We start from the raw sequence: 18,303 nt of genomic DNA on the forward strand, positions 1-18,303 counted from the left end.
AATTGTTGCTGCAATTCATACTCACATTTGCTCACATTCACATACGCAAAGATCAAGTTTGACCAAAAGTTGACCAAATTTAACCACGATTGACTTGAGTTGACTAGTTTCGAAAATAATTTTAAAATAATTAAAAGAAATTATTTAATTAAATGGAGTAGTTACTTCTAATTAATTAAACAAAGTTATTTAATTAAATGAGAAGCCACTCCTAATTAATTAAATGAAGTTATTTAATTAAATAAGAAAAGTGTCTTTAATTAATTAAAGATTATTTAATTAAATAGGAAAAGTAATTATCAGAGCATATCTCATTTTATTAAATTAAATATCTCAATAAAATCTCTCTTCAGTTGAAAAAGAGAAATTTTCAGTTTACTATTGATCAAAAATGAATTAAATCAGTTAACTCCTTTTTCTACTCAAATTGAATCAGTTAACTCCTTATTTTACTCAAATTAAATCTGTTAACTCCCTTTAATTTGGAAATCTCCCTTGATGACTGAACTTCACCTTTAATCCTGACCGTTGATTGAAATTGATCTCAACCATTGATGAATTCCAGGAAAGTCTATTTAAGAGACCCTCATCTCTTCATTTTGATAGGTTGAATGAGAATTTGCATCGAATTGTTACTGGAATTCATACTCACATTTTCTCATATTCACAAACACAAAGATCACGTTTAACCAAAAGTTGAACAGATTTAACCACGGTTGACTTGAGTTGACTAGTTTCGAAAAGAATTTTAAAATAATTAAACGAAATTATTTAATTAAATGGAGTACTTACTTTTAATTAACTAAACAAAGTTATTTAATTAAATGAGAAGCCATTAATAATTAATTAAATGAAGTTATTTAATTAAATAAGAAAAGTGCCTCTAATTAATTAAAGATTCTTTAATTAAATAGAAAAAGTAATTATGAGAGCATGTCTCATATTATTAAATTAAATATCTTAACAAAATCTCTCTTCAGTTCAAAAAGAGAAATTTCCATCTCACTTTTGATAAAAAATGAGTTAAATCAGTTAACTCCTTTTTCTACTCAAATTGAATTAGTTAAATCCTTATTTTACTCAAATTATATCTATTAACACCCTTTAATTTGGAAATCTTCCTTTATGATTGAACTTAACCTTTAATCCTAACAGTTGATTGAAATCGATCTCAACTGTTGATGAATTTTAGGAAAGTCTATTTAAGAGACCCTCATCTCTTCATTTTGAAAGGTTGAATGAGAATTTGCCTCAAAATGTTGCTCGAATTCATACTCACATTTTCTCATATTCACATACGCAAAGATCAAGTTTGACTAAAAGGTTACCAGATTTAACCACGGTTGACTTGAGCTCACTAGTTTCAGAAAATTTTTTGAAATAATTAAACGAAATTATTTAATTAAATAGAGTACTTACTTCTAATTAATTAAGTAAAGTCATTTAATTAAATGAGAAGCCATTCCTAATTAATTAAATGAAGTTATTTAATTAAACAAGAAAAGTGTCTCTTATTAATTAAAGATAATTTAATTAAATAGAAAAAGAAATTATGAGAGCATATCTCATTTTATTAAATTAAATATCTCAACAAAATCTCTTTTCAGTTTGAAAGTGTATTAATTCTAGGAAAGTGTATTTAAGAGACCCTCATCTCTTCATTTTGAAATGTTGAATGAGAATTTGCATGGAATTAATGTTGGAATTCATACTCATATTTGCTCATATTCACATACGCAAAGATCAAGTTTTACCAAAAGTTGACTAGATTTAACTATGGTTGACTAGTTTCGAAAATAATTTTGAAATAATTAAACGAAATTATTTAATTAAATCAAGTACTTACTTCTAATTAATTAAATAAAGTTATTTAATTTAATGAGAAGTCATTCCTAATTAATTAAATGAAGTTATTTAATTAAATTAAAAAAGTGCCTTTAATTAATTAAAGATTTTGTTATTAAATAGAAACAGTAATTATGAGAGCATATCTCATATTATTTAATTAAATATCTCAACAAAATCTCTCTTAAGTTCAAAAACGAAAATTTCTAGTTCATTATTAATCAAAAATGAGTTAAATCAGTTAACTTCTTTTTCTACTCAAATTGAATCAGTTAACTCCTTATTTTACTCAAATTAAATCTGTTAACTCCCTTTAATTTGGAAATATCCTTTTATGACTGAAATTCACCTTTAATCTTGACTGTTGATTGAAATCGATCTCAACCGTTGATGAATTTCAGGAAAGTCTATTTAAGAGACGCTCATCTTTTCAGTTTGAAAGGTTCAATGAGAATTTGCATCGAATTGTTGTTGGAATTCATACTCACATTTGCTCATATTCACATATGCAAAGATCAAGTTTGACCAAAAGTTGACCAGATTTAACCATGGTTGACTTGAGTTGACTAGTTTAGAAAAGAATTTTAAAATAATTAAATGAAATTATTTAATTAAATGGAGTACTTACTTCTAATTAATTAAACAAAGTTATTTAATTAAATGAGAAGCCATTCCTAATTAATTAAATGAAGTTATTTAATTAAATAAGAAAAAGTGCCTCTAATTAATTAAAGATTATTTAATTAAATAGAAAAAGTAATTATGAGAGCATATCTCATTTTATTAAATTAAATGTCTCAACAAAATCTCTCTATAGTTCAAAAAGGGAAATTTCCAGTTCACTATTGATCAAAAATGAGTTAAATCAGTTAACTCCTTTTTCTACTCAAATTGAATCAGGTAACTCCTTGTTTTACTCAAATTAAATCTATTAACTCTCTTAAATTTGGAAATCTCCCTTTATGGCTGAACTTCACTTTTAATCTTGACCGTTGATTGAAATCGATCTCAACCGTTGATGAATTTAAGGAAAGTCTATTTGAGAGACCCTCATCTCTTCATTTTGAAAGGTTGAATGAGAATTTGCATTGAATTTTTACTGGAATTTATACTCACATTTGCTCATATTCAAATACGCAAAGATCAAGTTTGACCAAAAGTTGACCAAATTTAACCACGGTGGACTTGAGTTGACTAGTTTCAAAAAAAATTTTGAAATAATTAAATAAAATTATTTAATTAAATGGAATACTTTCTTCTAATTAATTAAACAAAGTTATTTAATTAAATGAGAAGCCATTCCTAATTAATTAAATGAAGTTATTTAATTAGATAAGAAAAAGTGCCTCTAATTAATTAAAGATTATTTAATTAAATAGAAAAAGTAATTATGAGAGCATATCTCATTTTATTAAATTAAATATCTCAACAAAATCTCTCTATAGTTCAAAAAGGGAAATTTCCGGTTCACTATTGATAAAAAATGAGTTAAATCAGTTAACTCCTTTTTCTACTCAAATTGAATTAGTTAACTCTTTATTTTCCTCAAATTAAATCTGTTAACTCCCTTTAATTTGAAAATCTCCCTTTATGATTGAACTTCACCTTTAATCCTGACCGTTGATTGAAATCAATCTCAACCATTGATGAATTCTAGAAAAGTCTATTTAAGAGACCCTTATCTGTTCATTTTGAAAGGTTGAATGAGAATTTGCATTGAATTGTTGTTGGAATTCATACTCACATTTGCTCATATTCACATACACAAAGATCAAGTTTGACCAAAAGTTGATCAGATTTAACCACGGTTGACTTGAGTTGACTAGTTTCGAAAATAATTTTGAAATAATTAAGCGAAATTATTTAATTAAATGGAGTACTTACTTCTAATTAATTAAACAAAGTTATTTAATTAAATGAGAAGCCATTCCTAATTAATTAAATGAAGTTATTTAATTAAATAAGAAAAGTGTCTCTAATTAATTAAAGATTATTTAATTAAATAGAAAAAGTAATTATGTGAGCATATCTCATTTTATTAAATTAAATATCTCAACAAAATCTCTCTTCAATTCAAAAAGGAAAATTTCTAGTTCACTATTGATCAAAAATGAGTTAAATCAGTTAACTCCTTTTTCTACTCAAATTGAATAAGTTAACTCCTTATTTTACTCAAATTAAATCTGTTAACTCCCTTTAATTTGAAAATCTTCATTTATGACTGAACTTCACCTTTAATCCTGACCATTGATTGAAATCGATATCAACCGTTGATGAACTCCAGGAAAGTCTATTTGAGAGACCCTCATCTCTTCATTTTGAAAGGTTGAATGAGAATTTACATCGAATTGTTGCTAGAATTCATACTCACATTTGCTCATATTCACATACGCAAAGAACAAGTTTGACCAAAAGTTGACCATATTTAACCATGGTTGACTTCAGTTGACTAATTTCGAAAAGAATTTGAAAATAATTAAATAAAATTATTTAATTAAATGGAGTACTTACTTCTAACTAATTAAACAAAGTTATTTAATTAAATGAGAAGCCATTCCTAATTAGTTAAGTGAAGTTATTTAATTAAATAAAAAAACTGCCTCTAATTAATTAAAGATTATTTAATTAATTAGAAAAATTAATTATGAGAGCATATCTCATTTTATTAAATTAAATATCTCAACAAAATCTCTCTTCAGTTCAAAAAGGGAAATTTCTAGTTCACTATTGATAAAAAATGAGTCAAATCAGTTAACTCTTTTTTCTACTCAAATTGAATCAGTTAACTCCTTATTTTACTCAAATTAAATCTGTTAACTCTCTTTAATTTGGAAATCTCCCTTTATGACTGAACTTCACTTTTAATCCTGACCGTTGATTGGAATTGATCTCTACTGTTGATGAATTCCAAGAAAGTCTATTTAAGAGACCCTCATCTCTTCATTTTGAAAGGTTGAATGAGAATTTGCATCGAATTGTTGCTGGAATTCATACTCACATTTGCTCATATTCACATACGCAAAGATCAATTTCGACCAAAAGTTGACCAAATTTAACCATGGTTGACTTGAGTTGACTAGTTTCGAAAGAAATTTTTAAATAATTGAATGAAATTATTTTATTTAATGGAGTACGTATTTCTAATTAATTAAGCAAAGTTATTTAATTAAATGAGAAGCCATTCCTAATTAATTAAATGAAGTTATTTAATTAAATAAGAAAAGTGTCTCTAATTAATTAAAAATTATTTAATTAAATAGAAAAAGTAATTATGAGAGAATATGACATTTTATTAAATTAAATATCTTAACAAAATCTCTCTTCAGTTGAAAAAGGAAAATTTCCTGTTCACTATTGATAAAAAAATGAGTTAAATCAATTAACTCCTTTTTCTACTCAAATTGGATCAGTTAACTCCTTATTTTACTCAAATTAAATCTGTTAACTCCCTTTAATTTGGAAATATCCCTTTATGACTGAACTTCACCTTTAATCCTGACCATTGATTGAAATCGATCTCAACCGTTGATGAATTCTAAGAAAGTCTATTTAAGAGACCCTCATCTCTTCATTTTGAAAGGTTGAATGAGAATTTGCATCGAATTGTTGCTGGAATTCATACTCACATTTGCTCATATTCACATACGCAAAGGTCAAGTTTGACCAAAAGTTGACCAGATATAACCACGGTTGACTTGAGTTGACTAGTTTCGAAAAGAATTTTGAAATAATTAAACGAAATTATTTAATTAAATAGAGTACTTACTTCTAATTAATTAAACAAAGTTATTTAATTAAATGAGAAGCCATTCCTAATTAATTAAATGAAGTTATTTAATTAAATAAGAAAAGTGCCTCTAATTAATTAAAGATTATTTAATTAAATAGAAAAAGTAATTATGAGAACATACGTAGTACCCCTGTCACCGCAGACCTACGACGGCAGGTCTCTACCTTCCACCAGCAAGGGGTACGAATCGTGCCCACAACATATAATGTATAAACTTTTGTTTCATGCGATATGAATCGCGATACAAATTAATAAATTTTCCACTGTCATTTTATTAATCGCTCAATTCGGTGCATTATATATATATATATACATATATATATATATATATATATATATATATATATACATATATATACATATACATATATATATATATATATACATATATATACATATACATATATATATATATATATATACATATATATATATATATACATATATATATATATATGTATGTATGTATGTATGTATGTATGTATGTATGTATATATATATTTTTGAATTTTATAATAGATCCATAATAAATGTATACATATTCATATATATAAATATATATTTATATATATGTATATTTATGCTGATCTAAATACATAACCATGTATGTTTTTTTTTCCACAAAGATTATATCTACAATTAGGAATAAGATATTTGCATTATAGAATGCATATAAAATTCTCCAATTAAATTAATCTACCCACATTGAGAATGCATATAAATATGAAACTTCTCAGAAGACATATGGAAGACACGAAGAAGATAGGGAATGCGTGATGTGAAAATAGCATAAGTAAAATCACAAGAATGTACCTGGATTCTGATGCTAAATCGCTCTTCCTCAAAAAACCCGCAGAGCAAGCTCCTCCGTTCTTCAGAATTCTCGAGTCCTCCAATGCTCCAATTGCACTCCAAACGCTATCTCTAAGCTTCTATGAATGCCTGAATATAAAGAGCTTTCAAGAAATATCTAGAATGCTTCTAGAAACAGCTGGAAGGTGTCACCAACTAAGCATGGGTCTTTTCTAACCTTCAAGATGAGCCTTAGGGTTGTAGACACCATGTGCTTAATTGATGCACTAATCCCCGTGTTGTTGACACTTGAGAAATAGAAAAGTGCGTTAATTCTCATGCAAGCTTATAACTCCAATTCACTTTTTATATAATTTTATTTAAATATTTCTAACTTTCATTTTAACTTTTATAACTTTTATTATTATTATTTATTTATTACTTTATTATTATTCTATTATTATTATTAATTTTAATTTTTAATTTTCTTTTATTTAATTCATTTTCCTCAATAATTCACATTTAATTAATTACAATAAAAAATATCAAATAACATGATATTTTATATTAATTTATCAATTAAATCCATTTATTAAGACTTAATTAATAGAAAATTCAACATGGACCTCCAAGATAAAATATGAAAACTCATCATAGAGCAAATCACTCAAAATTAGTCTAAAGGGTTAAAAATCATGAATCATGTCATCTGACACATTCAGTGGGTAAAATATCCAAATACTTGTCCTACCTCACTAGGACAATTGGTTTAAAGGTTTGAGATTTGGACTTGAGAATTTATCTCCCTTCTCTTATCATTGAGATAGTATAATAGGGTATGCTCATCCTAGCAATTCAGGGAAGTCGATACCCGGTACCTACAACCTGCAAAAAAACCATGCATGTTCATACAATATATATAATGCTAAGCTAAACAGACAATGGCAAGAAGTGGTGCATCATGTAGATCGCGACTAAGCAGGTGACTACGACTCCCTTCCTTAACCACATCAGAAATGCCATACAATAAGAAAACACGCACACCATACACATGCAAGTATGGGTTAAGTATCCATAATAAAACACATAAGATAATAAACCATCCATCTAATCATCAATAATAACTAAAAACATTATAATGATCATCATGTATGCATGAAATGTAAAATCTAAATGATCTCATCATATAACCACTGAATCCATAACATAATGTCTGATAGTCTCAAAACAATACCACTAATCCATCAACATAAAACTAGTTTATCATAGTCTGATAATAACAACAATGTCCAAAAAAGATGTGAACGAGGGTAGGCACTACATCCACCCCCCTTGGGTTAGGCTTACTCTTGGAAGCCTACAAACAAGTAGGGATATAACTCCCTCAATCTAGCTACATCCTCCCAAGTAGCTGAAGAATCATCAGTAGGGTCCCATTGGACCCTTACTTGCTTGATGGTTCAACCCCTGAGGGTCAACTCCCGCTGTTCCAGAATACGAACCGGCTCCAAAGACAGTTGCCCGTCCTCTACCTGCAATGCATTCCAATCAAGAACATTTACAATATCAGGTATATACTGTCGAAGCACTGAAACATGGAAAACATCATGAATGCGAACTAGGCGGGGCGGTAGAGCAAGACGATAAGCAACTGGGCCAATCCTCTCTAAAATCTCAAATGGTCCCACATAGTGAGGTACTAGCTTAGAACCCTTTCCATATTGGATCAGACTCTTTCGTAGTCGCACTCTCAAAAAAATCTTATCACCCACAGTAAACTGTTTATCAGTCTTATGAGCATCGGAGTACTTCTTCTGCCTATCCTATGCTGTAGTCAAGTGCTCACGGATACGCGCTACCTGTTGCTCCATATTATGAAGCATCTCATGACCTAACAGGATGCGATCCTCAAGACTGTCCCAACTCAATGGTGTACATCAAGGATGTCCATATAATGCCTGAAATGGTGCCATACCAATAGAACTATGATACTCGTTGTTGTAAGCAAACTCCACTAAGTAGAGATAATCCTCCCAATGTGTCTGCCAATCCATCACATACATCCGTAACATATCCTCCAAAACTTGATTCGCCATCTCTGTTTGACCATTAGTCTCTGAATGATATGCCGAGCTGAAGTTTAACTACGCTCCAAGCTCATGCTGCAGCGATGTCCAGAATGCAGATGTGAATACAGGATCCCTTTCAGAAATGATCTTTCTAGTAATACCATGTAACCTCACAATATCATGCATAAATACATTAGCTACAAAAGCTATTGTGTAGGAAGACCTAATCGATGAAAAATGTGCTACCTTAGTCAATCGATCGATGGTGACCATGATAGCATCATGACGTCGAACTGTCATAGGTAATCCCACAATAAAATCCATGGAGATGATATCCCACTTCCAAGAAGGAATGAGATTAGGCTGCAAAAGTCTAGCCGGGTGCTGATGTTCTACCTTAACTCTCTGACACTCAAGGCACCTAGCCACAAAATCAGCAATATCTCGCTTCATCCCAGACCAAAAGAACAAATGTCTCAAATCAGCATGCATCTTCTTGACACCTGGATGTGCTGAGTAAGGTGTATGATGGGCTTTTGCCAATATCAAGGTGCGAAGCTCATCCAAAAATGGCACATAAATCCTCCCCAAATGTCTCAAAAGACCATCTGACTCTTGAACGTAACCTGCAAACTTACCTTCCAAAGATCTTCCTGAATCAATCTCTCTGCAAACTTCCTAATACCAAAAATCTGTAGTAAGTGCCTGAAGAATCCGACTCCTCAAATCCACACTAAGAGTCATCGATAATAACACATGTCTCCTGTGACTCAAAGCATCCGCCACCACATTCTCCTTACCCTGAATGTACTTAACCTCAAAATCATACTCGCATAGAAAGTCCATCCATCGCCTCTAGCGAGGATTCAAATTAGGCTGAGTAAAAATGTACTGAAGACTATGATGATCACTATGTAGCTCAAATCTGTGCCCCAACAAGAAATGTCTCTGCCTTGTCAAAGCATGAACTACTGCTGCTAACTCAAGGTCATGCATAGGATAATTTAACTCATGATCCTTGAGCTTGCATGATTCATATGCAATCACCCGTCCATTCTGCATTAACACTACCCCAATCCCTTCAAGAGAAGCATCTGTACATACCATGAAATCACCTTCTGGATCTAGTACAACTAGTATCAGTGCATTGGTCAAAAGCTCTTTGAGCTTCTGAAAAGCTTACTCACATTTCTCTATCCATACGAACTTCTTTCCTTTTCTTTGAAGAGAAGTGATAGGATGTGCTATCCTAGAGAAGTTCTAGACAAATCTACAATAATAACTAGCCAAACCCATGAAACTACGAATCTCTGACACATTAGTCAGTGTCGGCCAATCTATTATCACCTGAATCTTTGCATGATCCACTAAAATACCATCACCTGAAATAACATGCCCTAAATATTGAATCTCCAATGTGAAGACTTCACACTTAGCTGAATTAGCATAAAGCTGATTGTCCCTTAAAAACTGCAAAAGCAATCGCAGGTGTTCCTCATGCTCCTTTTGAGTCTTAGAATATATCAATATGTCATCAAGAAACATGAGTACAAACCTGTCCAGATAAGATCGAAACACACCATTCATCAAACTCATGAAAATCGATGGAGCATTAGTCAATCCAAAAGGTACCACTACGAACTCATAATGCCCATAACGAGTTTGAAAAGTAGTCTTGTGAATATTTGCTTCCTTAATGCGAAGCTGGTGGTATCCTGACTTAAGGTCAATCTTGGATAATATTGTAGCTCCCTTGATCTAATCAAATAAATCATCAATCCTAGGTAAAGGATACCTGTTCTTAATAGTCACCTTATTCAACTGTCTATAGTCAATACAAAGGTGCAAAGAACTGTCTTTCTTCTTCAGAAAGAGCACTGGAGCTCCCCATGGTGATACACTAGGTCGAATGCTCCCTTTGGCCAGAAGTTCCTCTAGCTGAAGACGTAGCTCACCCAATTCCTGAGTAGTCATGCAATAAGGAGCTTTAGAAATAGGCTCCGCTCTAGGAATCAGATCAATACTAAAATCAATGTCCCTCTTTGGAGGCATGCCTGGAATCTCACTTGGAAAAACATCTGCATACTCCTGCAAAATTGGGTGATCTAAAGTCTCCCTCATGGAATCTTCCTCATCAAGATCATTTACCATAATAGAAAATATCTGACATCCCTTACAGAAACTTCACTTCAATTGCATAGTAGAAATCATCTGCAGAGATATAGGCCTCGGTATCCCAACTATCTGCACATCATTCCCTTGGTCATCTTGGCACCTAATAATCTTCTTCCTATAATCTATACTGGCTCTATGAGATCCAAGCCAATCCATGCCTAAAACCACATCATAGGAACCAAGGGGTATGACTCGAAGATCAACTGCCGTATCAAAGCTTCCTAAACTAAGCCCACACTTATGAACTACAAAATTTGTGGAGACCTTAATGCTTGATTCTAGTTCCACTTGCCAAACACGATCCTTCTTCACCGCATCCAGCTTACACTTAGAAACTATAGATGGTGAAATAAATGAATCTGTAGCTCCTGAATCAAACAATACTGAAAGAGATATACCTCTAATAGCACATGTGGTCTCAACCACTATTCCTTGATGATCTTCCTGACGTTGATCAACTGCTACAAAAACTCTATGAGCTCTACCTACATCACCCACTATAGGCTCTAAAACTGTAGGTCTAGGTCCTAAAAACTGAGGTGCTCGCTGAGGACACTGAGCTGCATAATGTCCAATCTGACCACATGAAAAGCATTTTGTATTTTTGCCAGAACCTCTTCCCATAGGTGGTACATTAGATTGCTGGCGACTATTCCTGCTCACAAAAGACTAGCTACTCTGAGCTGGCTATTTGGTCTGATTCTGTTTATTGCATTGAGCATTGTGGTTGTTCTTGGTGTTAGAACCTTTGCCACCGCCTTGAGCTTGAGAATTTGAGCCCTTCTGTCACTGTGTCTGTTGAGACTGCTGCTGATACTGTTTCCCCTTAGAGAAAGAAAAATTCTTGTTACCACCTGAATTGTAGTTGCTTTTAGATCCTGATGCTGCTTGCGCTCCTACAAAACCACCTTGACCAAGGTTGACACTTTCCTCAACAAGGATAGCTCAATGCACCACATCCTTGAGGGTTTTTGGTTCAAATACATTAACTCCCCCAATAATGCAATTATTCAAACCCCTAATAAAATGTTGTGTCAACTGAGCTAAATTTTTACTAAACCTTGAAAAAGGCATAAGCTCATAAAACTTATGCTCTTACTCGATCACTAACAAAGTGTACTATCTGAGATTATTAAATTCATCAGCCCTTTGTTGTTTCCATTCCTCTAGTAGGAATCATTCATGAAAACTTTCTAGAAATAACTCTCATGTAACACTGCTCATATCAATTCCCAACTTCTCCTCTATCGTCCACCAAGTGGCCCCAAAATTCTCTAGATTAGTGATCGCAAACCTTGCCTTAACATTGCTGTCGAACTCCTGCATGGAAAAAATCCTGTTGAGAGAAATAAGCCACTGCTCGGCCACATAACCAGAACCTTTTCCATTGAAAGGCTTGACCTTGGATCTTGAAAGATCCTTCATTTGAGTGGACACAATGGACCTCTGACGTTCCTTCTGAGGACTTCTTGATCTAGGTCTATGCTCTTGTTCTGTCTGATGCACTTTAGGCTATTCTTGAACAAGAGGTAGACATTCTAAAATAGTCTTCATCATTTGTCTCAAACCAACCTCTTTAGACTCAGTTTGGTCCTCTCTACGGCTCTCTTCGTGCTGCCTACTAAAGTACTCTTCCCTGCTCTCTACATGAGCCGATCCCTCATGGGCAGACTCATGGACACTGATAGTTCTACCACATCCACAGCCTCTAAAAGAAGACCTAGTCCTAGATACCATCCTACAATAGTACAAGGTACTAAGTTCAGTTTTATGTCTAGGTTTAAGTAAAATTTATAGTTTTGAAACTAAGTGTTGAAGTATGAAAAATATTCAAGTAATAGTTCAAGTCCTGTTTCAGTTCACCTAGATCAAGTTTGGAAAGTTACACTTAATAGTTCAAAGTTCTAGTTGTTCCAAAATACCCAGAGCTCCCAATGTAGAAACTCGAGCTCTGATACCAAATGTAATGCCCCACAAAGGGATCCAAAGAATTAACCTAGAATTTCACTAAGTTTAGTAGCATTTTTTTTTTCTTTCATGAAAGTAAACATCACATATAACTTATGCACAATAACGGAAGCAATAGCAATGTCCATCTGAAAATAAACATAACATAAATAACAGATCAGATTCTTTAAGATCCCTTAATGTTGAATTACATACGTGAATCCATTTAGCACAACATCCACATGAAATAATAATGATAAGTCCAATGTTTATACATTACATTTCAAATGCTCATTCATCCACTGTACATGTCATAGGGTGTGACAAGCTCAAAAATATACATACATAGGATATGGTACATCATCCTATTCTAATCCATGATACATCAGAGTAGAGATAATCACATGATACAACATCATAGAGAACATATACATCCATCATAAAGATCAAACATAATAAACTAAGTGCACGATTCCTCCCAACCATCAATAACATCATTAGACCATCGTGGATCCTAGCCATCCCTCCGTGCATAACATTCCAATCACCAAAGAGATCATCGGTATACATAGTAGGAATGTCACTCCTAATAAATACAACATCATATGTAGAAGTAATCTAACATGCAAATAAAAGCATAAGATAACATCATCTAACATATGCTAATCATCAATGGAAAAGGATACATATCCACCACCATGAAGGACGCATCAGCCACGATGTCTCAATAAATCTCAAAATGATAAGAGTGGAAAAATACACTACCACCCGACTGCATGGTACCTAAGTGGTCCACTCCCACCGTGTTAAGGAGGTAATCTCAAGTCCCACATAGGCTATCAAAATCACATAGCACATATCTCTATAAGTCTAGGAATCCTAAAAGTATACTAACTCAAAGGTTCCAAACACAAAATCTGACATCTAATCCCAGAGGCACACAATGACATGTAGGAACCTACCATGCAAGCGAGAAAGTGTCATCGCAATTATCACATACAAGTTACCCTAGCAGTTAGCTAAACTCCACGGGTCCATACTGATTTCATGCAGCCACTAGTATCCTCTCATACTGACAAGGCATACTATGGAATGCAAGGTCACAACCATGCGTCTCACTACTCCCATCCTAGCTTATACAAGCACTCAAGGCATGGGTGAGAATAAAACACTTATCTTTTTAGGTTCATTCAGTTAGTATTAGGTGTGAATGTTATCACTTATTAATCCAATTTATAATGAGTTACCCTGGCAACCTCTTAGGGCCCCGACCCCCATTGCAAGCCACTTCCGGTCACTACATACAGATATCCTACCCTAATGCTCATGGACTCATAAATCTCAAAATTACAAAAGATAATCCATAAAATCATCAAATATGCATAAAAGCATCAAATCTCCATGAGCAAACATCCATAGAAAATCATGAACACAACAGCTCTCTATTGGCAACTGAAATATCACTGATAATCAAATATCCAATGGTTCTCAATAACCAACATATATATATCTCAATCATACTGATCAAAGACTCCGAAAATAGTTGAGTCAAACATGTCACATCATGACATCATCAAAATAAATCCACATAACAGTCCCATCATGGCGACTAGAAAAATAACCAAGGATAACTAATCGATGACTAAAATAATGGTTAAGTCAAGTGTCTCATACATAAGAATCTAAACTATAACAATCAGTAATTACAACCAATACATAGAGCATTCTATCACATAACCATGGTTGGGTTTATAAAGATCGAGATTAAAACATCATCATGTCACCACAATCACATAACCCCCAAGCCTCTGGTAGACGTCCTATACTGGTCAACACTAGTCAACCCAAAACCAGAAACAATAGCTTAAAGAATACACAATGTAGACACATGTTTTGGTTTTACAACTTGAATTTAAATGTAGAGATCACAGTTTAAGTTTCCAAGTCTGAAGAATGAATTTAGGAACACATATATTGCTTTTGGATAAATAAAAGTTTTCCTTATTAGAACTAAAAATCCATTTTCTAATTAATAACATTTGTTTGATACATCCCCCACCCAACTATCAATTCCTTATTTAATAATTTAAAACATTTAAATTATTAAAAAGTCACCTTATGAAAATAAACCTTCAATATAAATCATTGATCAAATAATAACTTAAATAACATATTTATCAACCATGTATGTTTTTTTTTTCCCACAAAGATTATATCTACAATTAAGAATAAGATATTTGCATTATAGAATGCATATAAAATTCTCCAATTAAATTAATCTACCCACATTGACAATGCATATAAATATGAAACTTCTCAAAAGACATATGGAAGACACGAAGAAGATAGGGAATGCGTGATGCAAAAATAGCATAAGTAAAATCACAAGAATCTACCCGAATTCTGATGCTAAATCGCTCTTCCTTAGAAAATCCACAAAGCAAGCTCCTCCCTTCTTCATAATTTTCGAGTCCTCCAATGCTCCAATTGCACTCCAAACGCTATCTCTAAGCTTCTATGAATGCCTGAATATAAAGAGCTTTCAGGAAACATCTAGAATGCTTCTAGAAACAGCTGGAAGGTGTCACCAACTAAGCATGGGTCTTTTCCAACCTTCAAGATGAGACTTAGGGTTGTAGACACCATGTGCATAATTGATGCACTAACCCTCGTGTTGTTGACACTTGAGAAATAGAGAAGTGCGTTAATTCCAATGCAAGCTTATAACTCCAATTTACTTTTTATATAATTTTTATTTAAATATTTCTAACTTTCATTTTAACATTTATAACTTTTATTATTATTATTTATTTATTACTTTATTATTATTTTATTATTATTATTAATTTTAATTTCTAATTTTCTTTTATTTAATTCATTTTCCTCAATAATTCACATTTAATTAATTACAATCAAAAATATCAAATAACATGATATTTTATATTAATTTTCTAAATTAATTAATTTATCAATTAAATCCATTTATTAAGACTTAATTAATAGAAAATTCACCATAGACCTCCAAGATAAAATATGAAAACTCATCATAGAGCAAATCACTCAAAATCTGTCTAAAGGGTTAAAAATCACGAATCATGTCATCCGACACATTCGGTGGGTAAAATATCCAGATACTTGTCCTACCTCACTAGGACAATTGGTTTAAAGGTTTGGAATTTGGACTTGACAATTTATCTCCCTTCCCTTATCATTGATGTAGTATAATAGGGTACGCTCATCTTGGCAATTCAGGGAAGTTGATACCCGATACCTGCAACCTGTAGAAAAACCATGCATGTACATACAATATATATAATGCTAAGCTAAACAGATAATGGCAGGAAGTGGTGCATTGTGTAGATCCCGACTAAGCAGGTGACTATGACTCCCTTCCTTAACCACATCAGAAATGCCATACAATAAGAAAACATGCACACCATACACATGCAAGTATGGGGTAAGTATCCATAATAAAATACATAAGATAATAAACCATCCATCTAATTATCAATAATAACTGAAAATAGTATAATGATCATCATGTATGCATGAAATGTAAAATCTAAATGATCTCACCATATAACCACTGAATCCATAACATAATGTCTGATAGTGTCAAAACAATACCACTAATCCATCAACATAGAACTAGTCTATAATACTCTTATAATAACAAGAATGTCCAGAAAAGATGTGAACGAGGGTAGGCACTACATGAAGAGATGTGGGTCTCTTAAATAGACTTTCCTGGAATTCATCAACGGTTGATATCGATTTCAATCAACGATCAAGATTATAGGTGAAGTTCAGTCATAAAGGGAGATTTCCAAATTAAAGGGAGTTAACAGATTTAATTTGAGTAAAATAAGGAGTTAACTGATTCAATTTGAGTAGAAAAAGTAGTTAACTCATTTAACTCATTTTTGATCAATAGTGAACTGGAAATTCCCCTTTTTGAACTGAAGAGAGATTTTGTTGAGATATTTAATTTAATAAAATGAGATATGCTCTCATAATTACTTTTTCTATTTAATTAAATAATCTTTAATTAATTAGAGACACTTTTCCTATTTATTTATGTCATGCCCTAAATTTACCCTAAATGTACATTAAGCACAAATTTTATTTTATTTTTAATTATTATTATTATTATTATTCTTAATTAATTAATTTCATAAGCCTAAATAACCTCCAAAAGACATATGTGTGTTACAACTATGTCATCACTGAGTTGGACATCCCTCTGACATCTATTGACCCAGGGTTTGGAAAGAGAATACTCATACCTACTACTTCAATCTGTACTCCACATTTCAATGTCATCTTTACTAATTTTTCATATGCGTTAACATTTCTTCAATGCATGTAACCCTCGATTAACCATCCATTAGAACTATCATCAAATTTCATGCCAACTATGCTACTCTAGGCAATCAATTCAAATAACAATATATACATAATTAACACTTTTCTAGAGTATTTAAAATGTTCCCAAAATCAATGGGTGTATATTTTTATTTTTTCATATCCCAACTTACATCTTTCATTGACATAGTTATTAAGATCGAATTATCTATTTATTATTCATATGATATCTCTAATGCAAGTGACATCACATTTTAATAGTAGGGTCAATACCTACTACAATTGAAATTGTAGTGAAAAGAATGATCAATTCATTTATATAAACATATATCATAAAAGAATGATTTTAAAAGATAATCTATCCTTACTAATACTAAGGTAACAAAATGAATGCATATGAACATATTAACTATCCATCTATCTAAAATACCCTATTAGTCATAGTCCATTAACTTGATCCCACTCACATTTCATTTAAGAAGATGAAATACTTTTTTTCTAGCAAAGTTCCAAATCACCCTACTACCCATGTGCTACTACCCCATAATCTTCTTCACTTACCCATAGACCAAGTGAATTCCTTGGGTTTCTCTCCATGGTGGACTCACTTACCAAAGTTTTGGCCAAGACAAGCATAGGCGCCTTTTCCATGAGTCAAATCCTATTAATTTTGAGCTAGAAGATATGCATTTCAAATTCCCATGTTAAATCGACTTGCTACTTGGTCCCATATTGTTGGCAGCATGGAGTTTATCCTAGTCTTAATTAGGTGGGTGAAGAAAGACATATAAAATGCCATAACTTCTTCCAAGGCAAATCAAGGCGTAAAGGACAAAACGGAAGCCATTCACTCTTGTCAGAATTATGTCATAAACTTGCATGATATTCCAATATAATATTTGAAGGCACAAAGCGCGTAGGGAATAGGTGGATGAAATAAGTCTTGGTCATGTCAGAGAAATTAAATACCTTGGTCTCCATAGCATATTAAATTGTTTTCTCATTCACCAACCCATGCTAGCCTAGGGTAGATAATATAGTAGGTTGTTTGTCATGCTATGTCTTGTTTAAAATATTACTTGGTGCTAGTTTAGGTTTGTTTAACATGAGCATTGTATATATATATTTTTTTAAAGTTTCTTTTGATTTGATAGGGTGTTGAATCGAGTTATGTGTCTCATATGAGGTCCCTTCTAATGCAATTAATATTATGGTTAGTTTATTATGTTAAAATATGCTTTATAGGTTATAGGGTCCTAGGAGTCTAAGGAATACTCTTGAATATTTTAATGTATGTATTAAGAGAAGAGATTTATTTTA

The sequence above is a fragment of the Cupressus sempervirens genome, chromosome 9 (assembly GCF_028749045.1).
Source record: "Cupressus sempervirens isolate cs-2001-9-10 chromosome 9, ASM2874904v1, whole genome shotgun sequence".
Taxonomy (NCBI): Eukaryota; Viridiplantae; Streptophyta; class Pinopsida; order Cupressales; family Cupressaceae; genus Cupressus; species Cupressus sempervirens.